At 40.9% G+C, this 18405-nt stretch overlaps 1 pseudogene; it reads right to left on the minus strand.

The window, feature by feature from the left end:
- Positions 1-2488: 2488 nt before the first annotated feature.
- Positions 2489-3213, minus strand: LOC132593774 (Golgi pH regulator pseudogene; annotated as a pseudogene).
- Between the last annotated feature and the right edge of the window lie 15192 nt (positions 3214-18405).

The following is an 18405-nucleotide window of genomic DNA, read 5'->3' on the forward strand; positions in this document are numbered from 1 at the left end:
CGAGAACAATGGAGAGAAGAGCTATTCCCAGGGAAGAGAATTGGAGCCTGAGCAAGGAACATTCCCTACCTCCAGGTTGGGAACTTGGCAATGTTTGCCCAGTGAGATTTTAGAATTGCTACAGATCTGTGATTGCTTCCCCTTCTGCAATGGGCTATTTATTTTTGGAAACCTGTCTCTGTTCCACTATGGTATGTGGCGTCCCAAATAATCTAGGATTATGGTACCCCAGAATGAAAGACCCACAGAACGTACCTGAACCTGACTCACACCTCAGAGTATGGCTGCCACAGCTGCCCAGCCAACCTGTAGGCAAGATGTAAAAGTTTTGTTATCGTAAACCACTGAGAATTTTTTGGTACATGGCAAAACTTGATTAATACATCTGGCAAAGGTTCCCAAAGAACTGAGGAATGGCTCTAGATGGTATCTGAGCCTACTAATGGTGAGAGAGTAGGTGGAGGAGAAAGTTGTAGTACTTCTCTAGACAACGATCAGCTCTATTTCCAAAATCAGGTTAGAGTATTCGAAACATCACATCCACAAGGTACATCAGAAATGTCCTCAAATGACTCGAGTCCAGAATTTTTTATCAAACTTTAATAATTAGCGATACTATTAAAACCCAGACAATAACTATAGTTCCAAACAAGGTCTTATTACAAAGAAATTCCTTGGGAATGAGACTGAGATATAGAATGTTAATGAATCTTAGAACCGCTTAATGTTTTTGTTTTTATTTATTTATCTATTTATGGATATTTTTAGAACCTGTTAGATCATTTTTATGAAGAACACACAAATTATAACAAAATCGCAACTGCATTTTTCTAGTACCTTGAAGGCAATTATTAAAATAAGCATCTGAGATAAAAATTAACTCCTCTATTTATATAAAAACATTAAAAATTCACTTGTTCATTTGTTGAGCCATAAACTTGCACCCATTAAGATGAATATAGGAAGAATTAAAACTCTTTTATTGCAAAATAATTTGAGTCTGCCAACAATGGATAAATTAATAATAATTTTGACATTTTTTTGCTCCAATGCAAACTTTATATATTTAATTTCATGCTAAGCAATATTTGATATAACAAAATACCAACATAAAATAATTCAGATTTATCCATGGAGTTTGTTTTAATGGGAACTGACCTATGTTTAATGATTGCAAACCACTTTAACAGGTTTTACTTGTTTATATAAGAGACATTTTTAAAAAGACATTTATTTTTCACTTTTCCTGGCATTAACTAGGGACAATCTTGCCACAATTCTACTTTACAAAACTACAAGGAAGGAACGCTCAATTTGATGTTCATGTGAAATATAATTACCCACTTTTCTTCCTTTACAACATGTACTCCATAGACAGGATGACAAGCCAAGGGGTACATAATACACTGCCTGTCATTAGTAACAAGTATGCTCTTCTGAAATTACTTTACAATAGCACGTATTCAGAATACCCCTTACTTGCTTTTTGAACTACTATGGATATTATAGCACTTTAACAAGTATCGCCTGTTTCAAATCAAAGATATAAATAGGAATTTATTAAATAAATGAATAGACCAGGTACAATCATAAACAAGTATTGTAAATTTTAACATATACAAAGTTTCATCTCTGCCCATGACCTTAAGGTGGTTACACGGGCAGGCTCTGGGTCCCTATGCCAGGATTGCCAAGAGATACAGCTCCTCCATATTGTCCTAAAGAAATATCACACATTCTCCAAGGCTCTTCAAAGCCCACCTACTGAATGAAGTCTTTCTTGAGTCTCCCGAGCATATGTGAGCTCTTCTTCCTTTAAATCCATACCATAGCTGGTTTACCCCTCCATAATAATGATAAAGCTAATAATAACCCAAATCCCACTGACTCATCCTTGAGAACTTCCAATATGCTTCATCCACGCTAAACTCTACATTCGCCATCCATCTCATTTCTTCTTTGCAGCGCTCCTACAAAGCAGGTGTCATTATTCCCACTTTATAGATGAGGAAACTGGGCAAAGATTTGAACTCAGGATTTAACTGAGTTCGTTTGTGGTTGTTGTTGTTAACAATCTCTGATTTTGATGAGAGTCAATCTCAAGGGAACGTCATAACCTTCTCCACGTGATCCTTGACTTAAACGGAAGCTCATGTGTTTGGCCCAGCTACCTTAGATCTCTCTTACCCCAGAATTCCAGTCTATTTTCTCCCCTTAGTTTCTTGGCTCTTTGCAGCCCCACCACCCAGCAAACTGTACCAGCCTCAAATCCAAACAGGGTGCTCCTGGCTGAGGACTAGCTTGAGTCATTTCTCTCTCTCATTTCTAGCTGATGCTACTCATGATCACAGTATCATCTGAGGAGGAAGGTGTAAGCTGGAGGTAGAATATGCTACCACAGCATTTTGTTTGTTTAAAAACATGTTAGGCCCCGGTCCCCTGCATTTTTTCCCTCTTATATCCAAATTCTGACACCAGAGGCATGAGTTCAAGGTGCCATATGCTTCTCTGGTGCCTGTCTATGGGCCAAATAGAGGAAGAGTATGCTGGAGAGAGCACTGACCAGGAAGATGACATCAAACCAACGGTGACAGAAGTTGAACTGCAGCTCTCCAAGAACTTCGGTGACTACGGTGCGGTACTCCAGAGGCAAGCTCATTCGGATCAGCAGCACAGAGGAGACGAAGTACGTGCCCATTACCTGTGCTAATAGCAGGACAATGACATTGGAGGACTTACTGCTGGATATGGCATAGAAGAACCTGGTAAGGGTGATCAGCACCCCTCTAATAGGCGTGACAATGATTATTCCAATCAGAATGAAGGAAATGTGCTGGGACCAGAACTTCACATCAAATGGCATCCCCAGATAATTCGATCTCAATGCCTCTTGTGACTGGATCAGTTTTCCCAACTCAGTCAAAAACGATATTAATGGTTGCCATGAAAATTTTCCAAACATAGTAAATAGAGAACAAGTAACCCAGAAAATTAAAATATTTCCCCTTGAAAGTTTTGGGAGTATTCTATTCTCTCCTTGGTAGCATAGAGATCAGCTGTTTCCAGAAAAAGTTGCCTGCTTAGTTCTTCCAAAGCATCCACTTCCTGTTGAATAAGAGTAAGATTTTCACTTCCTGGTACTGAAGTGGTAACACTCTTTATCATTCCCCAGAATCCTGATGGTTTGTTATGCACCTCCCCTTTCTGGAACATAGTAGCTTCAAGCACAGGATTTAACTCCAAAAATGGTGATCTTAACTGGAATACTTGGCTTGCATTTGAATTATATGTGATTTCTGTCTCCCTATTCAGTTGGGGAGTTCTTTGGGCAGGTACCATATGTGACCGGCTCTGTATCACTTTATATCCCTTCATAGTGTCTTGCATAGTAAGAAGTGAAAACAAATACTGGATTTTCTATATTCCAAAAAGCAGCTACTCTTTCCACATTTAAATGTCTCTTAAATTGGAACACATTCAATTGGTGTCTTGATTTACATGGTGGTCTTTTCCTTCTTTCCTCTCCTAAAAAGCTGTTATTAGCCCTTAGGTGTTTCCTATCGCTATAATCTTAGGATCAAGTAGTAGTTAAACTTGGATAGAAGTTTAACCACCAGAGGAAAGATTAGGTCACTGTGGAGGTAAGTTCCTTTAGATTTCTGAATGCCACCTGGGTATTAAGCAGAGCAGAAATCCAGAGGGGAATCCGTTCGAAAGGGAAAGGGAAGGTAATCAGAGGTAGCGCATTAGATATAAAACGTTGTGAGTTCAGTGGGTTTCAAGGGAACATGCAGATTATACTAAGATCTCATGAGGAGGGGGAAACTGCTGAACGTTTATATCTCTGTGATGCCCAAACTGAGGTAAGACAGAAACACAGATGGGGGGTAAACAAGAGTCCATGTCCATCTGACTCTGACTGCACATACTCTCCTACCAGATGTCCTGGCAATGGCACTAGAATGAGAAAAATCATGTGAAAATACTGTAAACAGTCTTTCAGGCAGGGACATGAGTAGCTTGTCCACTAGCTTGAAGGAAGTCCTAGGAGAATTTGGGAGTGACGTCATGAAGGGAGTCATTATGTATAACACAATATCAAGCCTGGGTACTTTTGTATCCTCCCTGTCTTGCTTTGGACATTGGTACTGTGGCTTGAAAGGTAACGTAGATTATTCTTTCCATTAGCTTGGTTTGGAAAAGGAGGAAAGAGAACTGAAAGTAGCTGTGTCGGGGAAAGGGTCTGGATTTAAGGGAGGGTTTGTGTTTTTATAAATAGAAGAGACTTGAGAATGTTCTTATGCTGAGAAGAGAGAGTCAGCAGAGAGAGAGAGAGAGAGAGAGGTAAAAATTAGCTAAAGGGGATAATTAAAGGAGAAAGTTCCTTAAAGTACCCCCTGAGAGCCTGAATAGGGCTCAGGGCACAAAGAGAGTTATTAGCGTTGGTCTGGAGGAGGGATGCGTTTTCAACTGAGCTGAAGGAAGGGTTAAGAGAGGGTACAGATGTGGATGCATTCAGAGTGGTGTGGGGCTCGAGTTGGGAGAAATAACACGATGACTTCTCAGTTCTTTGCAGAGGAGATAAGTCTCACTGCTAAGAGTGAGAGGGAAATAGGTCAGACAGAGGGCTTCAGGAGATTGAAGAAGGTTGACAATGACTGTTCAGTGGACAGTGGAAGAGCTGCCTTGTGTTGAGGGCATGATTGAGATTGCAGACCATTTTTAGTGGGAGCAGTCTGCATGGTGTTATGAGTTTCTTCAGCTGGGATAACTATTTGGGGTAAAGAAAGGGGAAAAGAGGCAGATTTACCAAGGGTTGAGCTGTTGCTGGAAGAGTTCAACAGGACACTGGAGCAAAGCATCTGAGGTGTGCACAAGAGGGTGGTTGATGGGATGATGGCATCCTAAGCTCAACAGGGTAAATTGGGAAAATTGGTATGGTCAGTGGAATGTAGGCTTCTGTGAGTTTCAAAGAGCAGTTTAATAGTTAGTGGTCAGTTTGGAACGACAGGAGGAGATGATCAGAGAGAGACTGGAATTAAAAAATTTAGAACTGGGTGATAACAAGATCTGGGGGACTCCATGGATGTGAGTGGAGCCAGCAAAGTTGAGCTGAAGAACCCTGAAGTTGAGGAGGATGGAGTGTTGGATTGGATCATCCATAAGATAATGGAAGCCACCTGTGACAATGTCAGGCATGCAAGTGTTGAGGATTTTTCCTTAAAACAAAACAAAAATTTAACAGTAGTATAACAGAATCTACCTTTATTTTTAAAAATAATAGACTCTAATTTTTTTGATCAGTATTAGGTTTATAGAAAAATTAAGCAGAAAGTATAGGCATTCCCATATAATCTTTAACTATCCTGCTATATGTGTGGTTTAATCATATGTTCTCTCAAAGCCTTTGGAGTGGATTACAAATAAATGCATATCCTGATTGCATTTTATAGCACTAAGAATTTGACTTGATTAGAATTATTGATAATTGATAAGCTCTAACCCAGCTGTACTCAGAAATTCCTTCTCACGTCTCTCATCTTACTTATCAAAAAAGTACCCATCCTTCCAGTCATTTCATATGCCTTCCACTTCATGAAGCTTTCCCTGACTGCCAGACCTAGATGTTGGTTCTCTCTCCTTTAATATCTCATGGCACTTTGATAATAATTCTCTTACGATACTTATACATTGCTTTCTGGTAGAATTTTTTTTTTGCTATTTAACTTATGCACCATTAGGCTCTAAGCTCTGAGGACAATGTCTTTGTTCAACTCATCCCCTGTAGCACCTGGCACGGTGCCTTGTGTACCACAGGTTTGAAATTAACATTTGTGCAAGTGGATGAATTATGAAGTGGAAATCCCAACTTTACGAAGGAGGTAAACTAGGATGTAAATATTCTTTCTTTCAACAAAGGGATTGACTTCATGTTTTTGCTAAATAATTCGTTCCCTTAATGCATTTAATATATAACTTACAAAATTTCAAGTGAACTAGAAACACTTCTGTTCCAAAATTTTAACTGACCTAGGAACAATTTCTTGGCACAAAGTACACGTGTGTAACCACTAACTTTGGATTATTTGAAGCAAATCTTGCTCTCATGTTTTTGTTAACAGAAAGAGTTGATACCAAAGGTCTTTGTTCAGACCTTTTACTGCCTCTTATTTATTTGTGCTCCTCCTGGGAACTCTAGCTCAGCTTTTAAGCCCAAACATACTACCTTCTCCAATGTAGAAGAAGGTGTAAGTAATATAACTCATGTTAGGATGATCCAGGGGGGAGAGAGTACACAACCTCTGGGGTCAGATGTTCCTCAGGTTCAATCTTGTCTCCACTCACTACTACGAAGCTCAAGGAGAATTTTACTTCTCTGAACTATGTCCTTATAGATTAAATGGCAATAATAATATACCTACCTCACAAGAGAGTGGTGAGGACAAAATATAATGTATGTCAAGTACCTACTCACAAAGCTCAATAAATGATATATATGTTCCCTTACTCCTGAGACATGATTGTGTCTGCTTCTGTCATGGGTGTAAGAAGTGGAAAAATTTTCTGAAAAGGTGGCTTGCTGGGAAAATTAGACCAATATCAGCTCCAGTCTTTGGGAATGTAGATCTTCATAGTGTGTCTTATGTTTGGTTTAAAGCATTTCCAAAAGACTGGGTCATGGGACTTCCCTGGTGGTGCGGTGGATAAGACTCCACACTGCCAATGCAGGGGGCCTGGGTTCGATCCCTGGTCAGGGAACTAGATCCCACATGCATGCAGCAACTAAGAGTTCGCATGCCACAACTAAGGAGCCCGGAGCCACAACTAAGACCCAGTGCAGCCAAATAAATAACTATTTAAGAAAAAAAAAAAAGACCAGGTCGTTATGTCCAAATGGAATAATTTGGACATACATGTGTACATGTAATGTAACAAATACATTACAAAGCAAAATATAAAATTTTTAGAATTTCCTAAGGTGGTTGCATTATTGGTCCTGTATATAACTTTCTGTTCTTCAGAGAGGAGCCACCTAGCAAAGGCGGTCCTATAACGATCACCTTACAGGATCTTACAGGATCTAAAGTCCCTGAGACTTTAATTATGATCTGGTAGAAAATGTCTCTGCTAATGACATGAGCATTGTATTTCTTGGATCTGTGATCACTTATTATTTTAACCTTTCAAAGCCAGTAATTTTAAAGCGTTTGACTCAACTACAGTACTTTATTAGTGTGGAAATGTTTTATTGCAGCTTGGCTGACATTTTCTTTTACTAATGTCATTAGCACTACGTAAAAATGAATTATGTTGAGGTGTAAAGTACTATCTTTGTTTAGAGAAAATATGATGATGTTTATGAGCACATGAGGTGGGTCTCCTGGGGGTAAACACTAACAACATGTATCTTTCTCATCCTCCAGGCATGCTTACATTGCTAATAAGTATAAGTACTTTGGCTTGGAAAAAGGCCTGGATTTAGATTTACTTTTTCAAGATTATGTTGAATTCTCATAACATCCTTTAAAGAAAAGTCTAGCTTCAGAGTCACTAAGGCTTAATTAAAATCTCTAGCACACAGTCTGGTCACATCCCTTACCTATTTTGTAGCTGTAGCTCCTGGTAACTGTTGTATGCTAACACTGGTGTTCAACAGGTCATCGAAATCAAATTAATGCAGGCATCTTTGAAGTCAGAGATCAGTTGTGTTCATCTACAACATTTTCACATATAACAGGTACAAAATAAAGGAAAAGTGATTTTGTTTAACCTTGGAGAATCCTGAATGGATGGACGAAAACTGCAAGCATTTTAGTGGGAAAATTAAAATTATTTGTGGAAAAAAATTCTAATTAAACAAAATAAAAGAAACAAAGAACAAAATTCCTTGGTATATAAATCCTTTTCTGAGTCTTTAAGAGGTAAAGACTCAAGGTCCCAAAACGCAATTCCTAGGTCTTTGAAAGCGCCTTTAGAATTTCCTACTTTCTTGGGCAGAGCACAGGGATTCTCAAAGTGTAGTCCTGACCGTCAGCCCCTTCGTCATCTGGGAACTTGTTAAAAATATAAAGTCTTGGGCCTCCCTCAGGCCCCAGAACCAGAATCTTTAGGGTAGGGCCAGTGATCTGTGTTTTTGTAAGCCCTCAAGACCCTCTGATGTTCTGCTCTAAAATGTGGGAGCCTTTGACCTACAGCAATTCTTCTTAAGTATTTCTGTGCAGCAGAAGCCCTTGGAGGGTTTGCCTAAACAGAGGTCCCTAACCCAGCCCCTGAGTGGCACTAAATTCTGGGAGTTGTATGGAAACCTGCATTAATTTTTTTTAAGATTCTGGTATAGGTGATCTATAAAGCACAATTTGAGAAATTCTGGCTTGAAGTGGATTTAAGTGTTGACAAAATTCATTAATATTTTTTTCCCCACAAAATTCCCCTCCACAACTTTGAGCTCTGACTTCCAAGCATCTATAACATTCATTTAGCCTGAAAACGCCTGCTCATGAAGGTATCCCCTCACTGCAGGCTTCCCTCATCCCACTGTTAGAGGGACGGAAACCTCTGTGGGCCCCGCTGTGAGGCTCTGCCCACCTCTTCCACAGGTGTGGTGTTTCATCGCAGAAGCCTATGCTACAGGAGAAGGGATGTAACCCATACATCTGCAGAACGTAAAGTATTAAGTATATGCTCAGCCAAGATAAAACACAAGTGAGGACTTAATTTTTTAAATTATTATTATTTTTTCTGAGATGATAGCTGAAGAAAGATCACTTTGGGAAAAGGGAGCTCCACCTTTGCAAATCCTGCCACGAGAACAGTCTGTTCTAAGCAAGGTGACCTTTAAAAGAAATTTGGGGAATTTTTATTTAATCCACGGACACTACTAAAAATGTTAATGAAATTAGGAAAATTGTTGGTTCATTTTATGTTTCTTCTAATGTATCCCTGCTTGCTCTATAGGTCTTTCCACTTTGTGTGGTAGGAAGAATATGGTAATGAATATTTTTGCTACCAGAAAAGAAAAAGAAAGATGCATGTTGTATACTGGCCTCACTAGCTTATTTAGCTAGTTGTGATATAAAAATCTATTATAACATTTCTGGTTCAACTGAGAAAAAAATTGATACTCATTCATTATATTTACAAGTGTATTCCTTTCAACATTTTTATGTTTTATTTTCTACTGTGTTAGATTTTTTAATAGCAAGAGTAATAATGCTTGTTAAAGAAGTCAAACACTACAGGGAGAGATGTGTATATGAATATAAATGTCCCATATCTCCCTCCAAATTTATCTCCTAAGTATTTGTATTTCAAATAGCCTTTTATTTTTTTTTTAATTTAAGAACAATACATGTCCATTCTAAAACATTTAGAAAAGGTAGCCAAGCAAAAGAAGTGAACCACACACAGTCTCCCATTCTCATATAACCACTGTGAATATTTTGGTGTAGCTCTTTCAATCCTCCCAATACGTGTATTTATTAAAAATGGTCCCCACTTTTTTGCAACTCATCTTTTTTGCTCCCTGCTATCTTGTGGGCATTCTTCCATATCATTAACATGGAGCATCTTGTCTTACCTAAAGCATGATATGCAATATGTACCACAGTTGAGGCATGAAATGATTTTTTGGTGCTACATGAACACATTTTAAACATTTTTAATGGTCACATTTTTTTGTTTGTAACTGAAAAATGTAACTAGTACATTGAGCCTGTAATTTTGAAGATACTGTTGCTTATACTAAGGCTAAAGCAAGTAGACCTTGATAATCGACTTTATGAAGAATGTGTGGATTACCTCAGTAATATGTGACCCTTAGTCATGCCCATGAATGTTTCAGATAACTTCCTGGACTTGACAAGTGTGGGAGTGACGAGCTCACCCTACCAGTGCCAGCAGTCCCTTTCAATGACAAAGTTTTAAGTCACCTTGTCCAATCCCAAAATGACAGTCAGAGATAGCCTACCTATCTACGTAATTTAATAAAAATCAATATAATGCCTTACCCTGGATAAAAAGGGGAAACAAGAGAGAATAATTTGTATAAAAGAATATACATTTCAGTGAATTAAGTGGTTGGTCTTAATGATGGATGTACTACCATGATGGACATAATGGGAGATTCACTGAGAATGTGAAGCTGGGAGTGCAGATAGACACAGGTGAGTTTCATGGCGACTCAAACACTGTGAGCTGCATGGCCATTGGCGACAATGATTTTCCAAAATTGTGAATAACTTTTGGTAGAATTCTGAACACAATAAACAAGGGTCTTCCCTGATGTACAAAGTAGCTGCATTTCTGGAAAAATCAGCATATATATATATATATATATATTTAGCATATATTAAAGCTGGGCAAAAAGTTTGCATTTACGTGTGAAAGGGATTTAGGTCTGGATTAGGTAATTATGAATATAGTACTCTTTAGGTCTGGCTCAGTAGACTTTTCACCAGCTTGGATTTTCTGAAAGACATTTGAAGTCACTTGGAATTACCGGTCAATTCCTGGTCAAAATTCCTGGTGAGAACATGCCTGGCATCGCAGCTGTCTAACACCTCCGGCTCCTCCCCAGCAAAGGCAGTGGTACTTCCAACCCCCAATTAACAGCAACAACCAAAAAATTTTAGATTTCTAAAATGCTCCCAGGCACAGTTTCTGAGAACTGTGAGTGAAACTGCACAGAGAGCTATAGTGGCAATTACGAGCACTGGCCCTCTGACTACCGTGCCAGCTGACTGTCAACGTGACAGATGTGCTCTTTTCTGAGGTACAGCAAAGGCCACTTTTGGAAGTTAACGGTTATTTAGTATGCAAGGTATGTATAAATATGCATAACTGCGCTTTGGAATCAGACCTGTGCTTCATTTTTCTTACTGGGCCTGCTGTACATCAGTGAGAAAAGAGATTTTTAGTGCAGAAAGGTTAGGTGTGTGACAGAAATAAAGGGTATTAATTGTGATTTGGTTAAATCAGTTGGTGTTTTTTGGGGGGTTTTTGCTAGGTTTTAGGACCAAATCAATGCATTAATAGCCTTACTATGTTTTCTTTATATTTGTTTTTAACTATCTGATACTGAAGGTAATTATACTGTACTTCCACTTATGTAGTGATAAAAAGTTATCTTTAAATATTCTTATCTCAGTAAAATATGTGATTTAATTTAAAGAAAGATGTTAAGTAGATATTAGCACAGATGGCAATATTCCAAAGATAGCACATGAATGATTAAAGATTGGGAAAACCTCACCTACAACACTATTTTCTTGAGTTAAACATAATCCTTTTTACCACTTTTCTAGTGTTGAGCTTTTAATTTGTTTTCTGTTATATACAATGCTTCAAAGAACCTCCTTTTTTTTGCCCAGGCTGTGCGGCCTGTGGGATTCTTAGTTCCCTGAGCAGGGACTGAACCTGCACCCTTGGCAGTGAAAGCGCAGAGTCCTAACCGCTGGACCACCAGGGAACTCCCTCAAAGAACCTCTTGAGCTAAATATCGTTCATATCCGTGATGATTCCCTTACGAGAATTCACAGATGTGAAACTGTCTGGTGGAAGGGCAATGATTATATTATCTTAAAGTTTGAAATTAACAATTTCTCTAAATTTTTATGAAGACATTTAGGAGGTTAGCAAAGTGGTATTTATGATCCATGGGAATACTTTCTTCCTTGTTACTCAAAGGGCTGCTTAATGCAATTGCCTTCAGGTGTGTTCAGGGACCAAAGCACAATTCTTCCCACCCTTTGGGGACGCGGGAGGTGGGCAAAACGCTTCGTTGGAAGATCTGGTTTGTCGTTAATGTTACCCTTTCCATTTAATTAGCTTTGTGATCTTGCGCAAGTCACAACCTCTCTAAGCTATAATTTTCTTACCCATAAAATTGTCCTAAAAATAATACACTATTTACCTCACTGAGCTGTGAAGATTAAGTGAAATGATATATGTGAAAGTGGCTTGTAAATGCTAAAGCACGACATGAAATGTTAGTTGTTGGTGTTATATAAGTGCAATCTATATTCCCCTCTTGAGAGATTCCAAAAGCACAATTCTCTGGCTTCACAGATACAAGTTGTCTCATGCAATGCAGATAATTTTAAAATACCACATGGGGACAGTATCTAGAAAAAGTGAAGGGTATGAAAGAGGAAAGAACTAAATTCCAGTGAGAATCTATTTCTTTACTGCTTGTCCCTTCCCGTTCCCTCCTCAGCAAACACTAGAACCTGATTTGGCACTGCAGCAACACTAATCTTGGGCTTTTGAGCTGAGCTTTGCTCCTGACCATCAAATCTCACTGAAAACATCGGTTACCCAGAACTCACTTGTTAATCTAGGACTGGTCTGGTAGCTCAGGACTTCTGAGTTCAGGCTAGGACTAGAAGTTGCTATTTCTGGCACCTATAGATTGTTGGAAAAGCTAATGATTTTCATGAGACACTGTTCTCTTTCCATAATGCAAGTTATTCGAATGGTGTCTTTTTGTGGGTGGATTCAGGTAAGAATCATCCCATGAGCTGCTTATCAGATGCTGACAAAATCCAGAGAGTGGAGCCCGGGGTGAATACAGTGTGTGCAGAAGGGTGAGAGGGGCGACACCGAAGGCACCTGGGCTTGAGATTTAACTCTGCCACTCAACCCCCCCAGCCTCAGTTTCCCAGCTGCAAAATAAGGGAGTCAGACCGGAATTTAGTCACGAGGTCTCCCGTGTCTCTGCCCGCAGTAAGATTCTATAATTCCGTGGGCCAGTTTAGAAATTGGGGGTGGACCTTCCCAACCTCCTGCCATGGGCAGGAGAGGAAGGGTTGCAGCTGGAGGGTCTTAGCTGGGCCTTTGGGAGGAGCAAGGATTCTACTCTGTGACATCACAATACCCAGCCCAGGCTCAACCCTGGCTGAGAAGGAGAAGGTAACAGGAGGTTTGGCTACTGATGTATTAGAGGTGGACGCTACCTGATGGAGCTAGAAGGAATCAGCCAGTCATGACTCCGGTTCAGGTACGTGACATCTGCTGAGCTCAGAAGAGAAATTACTGTGTCTAAAGGAACACGAGGAGAGGACCACAAGATGGGCGTGTCTCCGGGCTTAGGGATGACAGCATAAGCACAGAGACTATGCACCAGTTACTTTAGGGTAATGTAAAGAATCCAAATGAGCAGACGAAAGGCCACAGGTGGTCCCACCAGAAGCAGAGCTGGGGCACATGCTCCCAACAGCCAGACTTACTGCCATGAAGCCGAACCACAGGGCATTTCCAAGACGGTTAGCCCCTCACTGTCCCACCCCCACCACTGGGGGGCGCAAAAGAGGCTCAGGAGGGAGCCGCAAGAGGTCAGTGTGAAATTACTTTCTAAAATAGTCTACAATTGTTGCCTAATGATGTTTATTCTTTTATCTGGGTGTTTTCCTTTTAATAGCTTCTTCCCAGAATGATAGGGAAGAGTAAGCTAAATAAAAAATAAGTTAACTGGGGCTTCCCTGGTGGTGCAGTGGCTGAGAATCTGCCTGCTAGTGCAGGGGACACGGGTTCGAGCCCTGGTCTGGGAGGATCCCACATGCCACGGAGCAACTAGGCCCGTGAGCCACAACTACTGAGCCTGCGCGTCTGGAGCCTGTGCTCCGCAACAGGAGAGGCCGCGATAGTGAGAGGCCCGCGCACTGCGATGAAGAGTGGCCCCCCGCTTCCCGCAACTAGAGAAAGCCCTCGCACAGAAACGAAGACCCAACACAGCCAAAAATAAATAAATTAATTAATGTAAAACTATATATATATTTAAAAAAAAAAGTTAACTGAAAGAAGTATTTTAATAGAAGATAGTATAAAAATGCAAACAAAAGTAATACAATAAAACGAAGAGAAAAAGCTTATTAATGGGTTAGCAACCGATACTGATTCTAAAGTCTGGTTTTGAAATTTCAAGGCTTAAAAGGCAAAAGGCCACCCCCTATAAACAGTGAAAGAGAAGGGCCTTCTGGTTGAGAAGTAAGTAAAACAGTTCAGTTGAAACCACCTACAGCTCCTCCCCCTAAAGAACTCACACCAGTGAAGTCATCGCTGGGGATGCGGACAGTTCTGTTTTCTTTACCTTGCCTTAGGGTTTTGGCTTCTAAAATATTTGTTTCTTGCTGGAGTCTCAAGGCCCTGAGAGGCTCTGAATGACGGCAAATAGCTGCTCTGTTTACCAGTAGGGCGGAGCGCGGGGGTGGGTGCCAGGCCCTGACTCATCGGCACTGGCCTCCCTGAGCGCACTGCGACCCCAGAGCCAAGTACAGGACTGCTCAGGCAGGCACGCTGAGATTCGCCTGCAAGATCCAAGTTTACTGCCATGCGCCCCAGTGGAAGCAGCAGTCCAGTGTTCTCACAGGTAGATCAGCTGCCCACAGAGGACCCCAAGAGCAACAGACAAGGTGGGGAAGACCCAGCGTCTATCCACAAGACACAATTTTAACACTCTTTAGCCTCCAACCCATTGGGAATAAGTATATCTCAGCCGCAAGGCCAAAACTCACTCTATAAAAGTAGTAATAATCCAAAGCATGTAAATAAATTCAGAGGTTCAGATAAAGACAAAATGTACCTGCACGTTGACTCTAGTACATATTCAGCTTCCGTCTAGAGAAGCCACTATGATTTTCACAATTAGATTATGACCCAACCTCCGAAGTCCTTGGAAATTAAAAGCTCATTGGTCCAGTTTTTAGACTTTATTCATTTTATAGTCATTGAAAACTAGGTTTAGGTTTAACCTAAAATAATATCCACAAAACACAGAATGTCCTAACTTGTCTACATTTATATTTATTGACTATCATGTTCTCTGACCATTGTGTTAGTCACACACCACAGGCGTTCAGAGTTGGAGGAGAACTAAGAGATCGACCATTCCAACGTCCTCATTTCCAGAGGAGGAACCCAGCACAGAGAAGTTAAGTGTCTTGACCTAGGCCACTGTGCTAGTTAGTGCTAGCTTGAGACTAAACCTTAAGTCCTCTCACTCTTAGCCTGGTGACCTCTTCAGTCCTCCCTGCCTCTAATTCACTCTGAAGGAATTTATTGGTTCAGACTTGAACTATTTTAATTTCCAAGTCAGAATATTCTGAGATAAGGAATCTCATTTGATCACCTTGGTGTGGTTATTGGTAAATTCAGGTACTCTAGGTAGGTGACACTCTTCACCAAAGCTTTCCCAGCCTTCACAGCTCCAAACAAGACAAGCTTTGATCAAGGTCAGGAAAAAGCACCCGAGACCCCAACCAAAAGGCTGAGAATACAATGAAAATGAATCCAGGGAAACTGACAGGCGACTCCGCCCTGACGCCTGCTTAGTAGCAGTCCATTAAAAAAAAATAAAAAGAGGCATTTATACAATTAATGAGCTTTTTGCTTTACAATAAATATACAGACTTCCTGTGGCCTTTTCTAGTTTAGGTAGATCGCTTTGTTTATGCGTTTGCGTGTGTACACTCTGTAAATGCGCATGTGAGTAAACACTTCATCTGGCAGGTGTGAGGCTTTACACCGTCTGTGGTAACTGACCTATCTTTATCACATAATTTGTCCCCTATGTGAGCCTTTCCCGACTTAAACCACGAATTCACATTTTATTTAGAGTTATCAATAACTTAGGAGCAGTCTTCAGTTTGTCTAGGGTTTGTTTTATGTAGAGCTGTCTACGTCTTGCATCTCTAATTCATCTGTAAGTTTGAGCCCAGGCACCCCCTGGATAGAGATACTCAGAGCTCTTTCCAATTGAATTCATTGCAAATGTATTAACATCAGCCTGAAGTCCCCAAATCTGAAAGAAAATGAAGAATTGTTGGATATAAGCATAGACCTCATTTGCATAGTCATCAGCTCCAAAGGTCTGATTAATATTTTCTAGGACCCTAGATTGTTTTTTAATCCACTGAAATGTGTATATCCTACAAGGATCTTCCATATGTTTCTGGTTTTCCAAATAGATTGTCTTTAATAAAAGAGAATTATGAAATGATTACCAACAGGAAAGAACATTCCATCATGGCATAGGGCTTAAACAAAGCTGTGGTAATACCTTTCAGCTTCCATATTAATTTCAAAAGTTGTGTAATATATTGAGTAATCGTGCACGTACTACCACATAAAACCGCAGAAGGCTGACTGTGAAAAATGGAGGGATAAAAGGAGCTTTAGCTTCAGATTCTTCATTGTGGGTTTTGAATTCTCAACTCTCTCCAGTAAGCTGAAACACAGGTAGGTCAAGTGTACTTCTGAAATGTTTTCCACCTGAGAAGATGCATCCTGACAAGCCTTATTAACAGCCGTGGGAGGGAAAAAAAAAAAAAGTAAAAGCCGCCTCACCAGAGATCCCGAGACATCTGATCTTCTCTCTTGCTGCCGCCACCCGGGGTGCCTTGGCAAACAGCTACACCTGGACCTCTGACACATGCCGGACACGCCCCTCCATCTCGGCCCAGCCCCCATGCCCACTTTCCTAAGAATTGTGCAATGAGCCCTTTGTGACCGGAGGTCTGTGAAGTCTGGAAAGGAATGTGGCCCAGAGCCAACAGGCGTTGCTGCCACCAGGGCCAAGAAGGAGCTCTCCTGCTGTTTACCTCACACTTGGGGGAACCTCAGAAGGGGAAGGGTATGCTCTAAAAGGAGAGGGAATCTAGCCCTTGGCAGGAGTGTGAAGAAGCACCCCAGGGCCTTTCGCCCTTGTCTCTGCAGATCCAGAGGCATGCTCTGTGCTGCTCCCAAGACTTGGATCCACTTTTGAGCCATTTCCTTTCCTACTCATAACTGTGCCCCCTGCTGAAAGCTGGGAGTGTTAGGTCCCATTGTTCCAGTGCCCCTGTGTAGGGTGAAGGGTGATCATAATGGGAGGTTCCACTAAATAGTGGTGTTGATAGTAGAGTGCCAGGCGCTGGTGGCAGGACAGCTGGAGAGGGTGCTGTGATCAGAGGCCTACTGGTACTGGTCAAGTAATAACACAGAACCAGCTTCCTACGTCTTCTCTCCACCTCCCCGACAAACATCACCCTGCATCATGACAAGTGCACAAGCTGGCCACTGGCAATACTGGAGGTTGCCTCACCCCTTCTGCCCAGGGAATGATGTCACGGGCTGAGCCATGAATACCCTCCTTTTAATTCGCCCAACATCATGATGGCCACACAAGTAGACCTCTAACTAAAAAGAACTAAAAGGAAGTGAAAGACTTAATTCTCAGTCTTGCCATTTGAGCACTGTCTAGTACAACTTAGTATAACTAACTGTAAAAGACAAGTTCTATACTTATCTTACCAATACCGCTTATAAACAAAAGGTGGTCCAAGAAAAATAGACTTTTTAGCCAGTTGAAAAGATCCCTTGGCAGTTAGAACGCCAGTATTCTGCTCCTTTCAAGCATATTTAGAAGGCAAAGTCATTTTTATTAGTAGAGGGGAAAACACTCCTTTCATGTTAGAATGTTCTTTGTATGTTAGGAACTGACTCGTATAAACCAACATATTGCCTCTTGTATCCTGTCCTTTCAAGACAGTGGTTATCTTTCTCCTTCCGACCCCAAATGAATTCAGTGTCAGTTTCAATCGAATTTGTAGTTTTTGAAAACTTAACATGTATCAGGCACTGTGGCAATAACAAAATAAAATGTTTGGCATAAATTGGGCTCTTTAAGAATTAAGGATTTAGGTGAGGAGACAAGATATACACGTGTGAAGAGTTCAGATGCAAAGAAGGAACTGCGTAACTATGTGAAAAATGTTCTCGTGGACTTCAAAGCGTCCCAGGGGCTCAGTGCAGGGCAGAAGCAAAGCTGTCTCCAGTGTTTTGGTTGCTCATCACAGCAGAATTAGGACTTGGGAGGAATCTTGAAGAGAAACAGAAGAGTGACTGACACAAGCTTGAGGAGGAAAACAATTTTCTGGTGCAAATTTTGGCCCCAACACAGTGGGTCTTGTCCCACTCACAGACCTTATCTCCTTTCTCCCTGTGCTTTTACAACTCCTTTGCATACAGTGCAAACAATTCACATGGCTTCTTTGGGATTGGGAAAGCTGGAGTCATAGAAACATGCTGCCAGGAGGGATGAAGCCCACCCTAACAGGTGGTTTCTGTAAGAGGCCCTACATGCTATAACCAGGGTTGTGTCTGATTTTAATTATGGATGTGTGGGCTTCCTGACCTTACACCCTAAGTCAACATGCTCTAAATCTAATTCATTATCTTCCTCCAAATCTGATCTCCTTTTGTGATGCCGGTCTCCGCCAATGACCTCACCATATTCCCAGCTATTCTGGCTAGAATCTCGAGTCCTCCATGATTCCCAGTTCTCTCCTCCCTGGCGTTTGGTCAGCAGGCCCAGGAGGTTATAGCTCCACATCTCTTTCGAATCCATCACTTCCTGCCAGTTCTGCCCAC

Source organism: Globicephala melas, chromosome 17, assembly GCF_963455315.2.
Source record: "Globicephala melas chromosome 17, mGloMel1.2, whole genome shotgun sequence".
Classification (NCBI taxonomy): Eukaryota; Metazoa; Chordata; class Mammalia; order Artiodactyla; family Delphinidae; genus Globicephala; species Globicephala melas.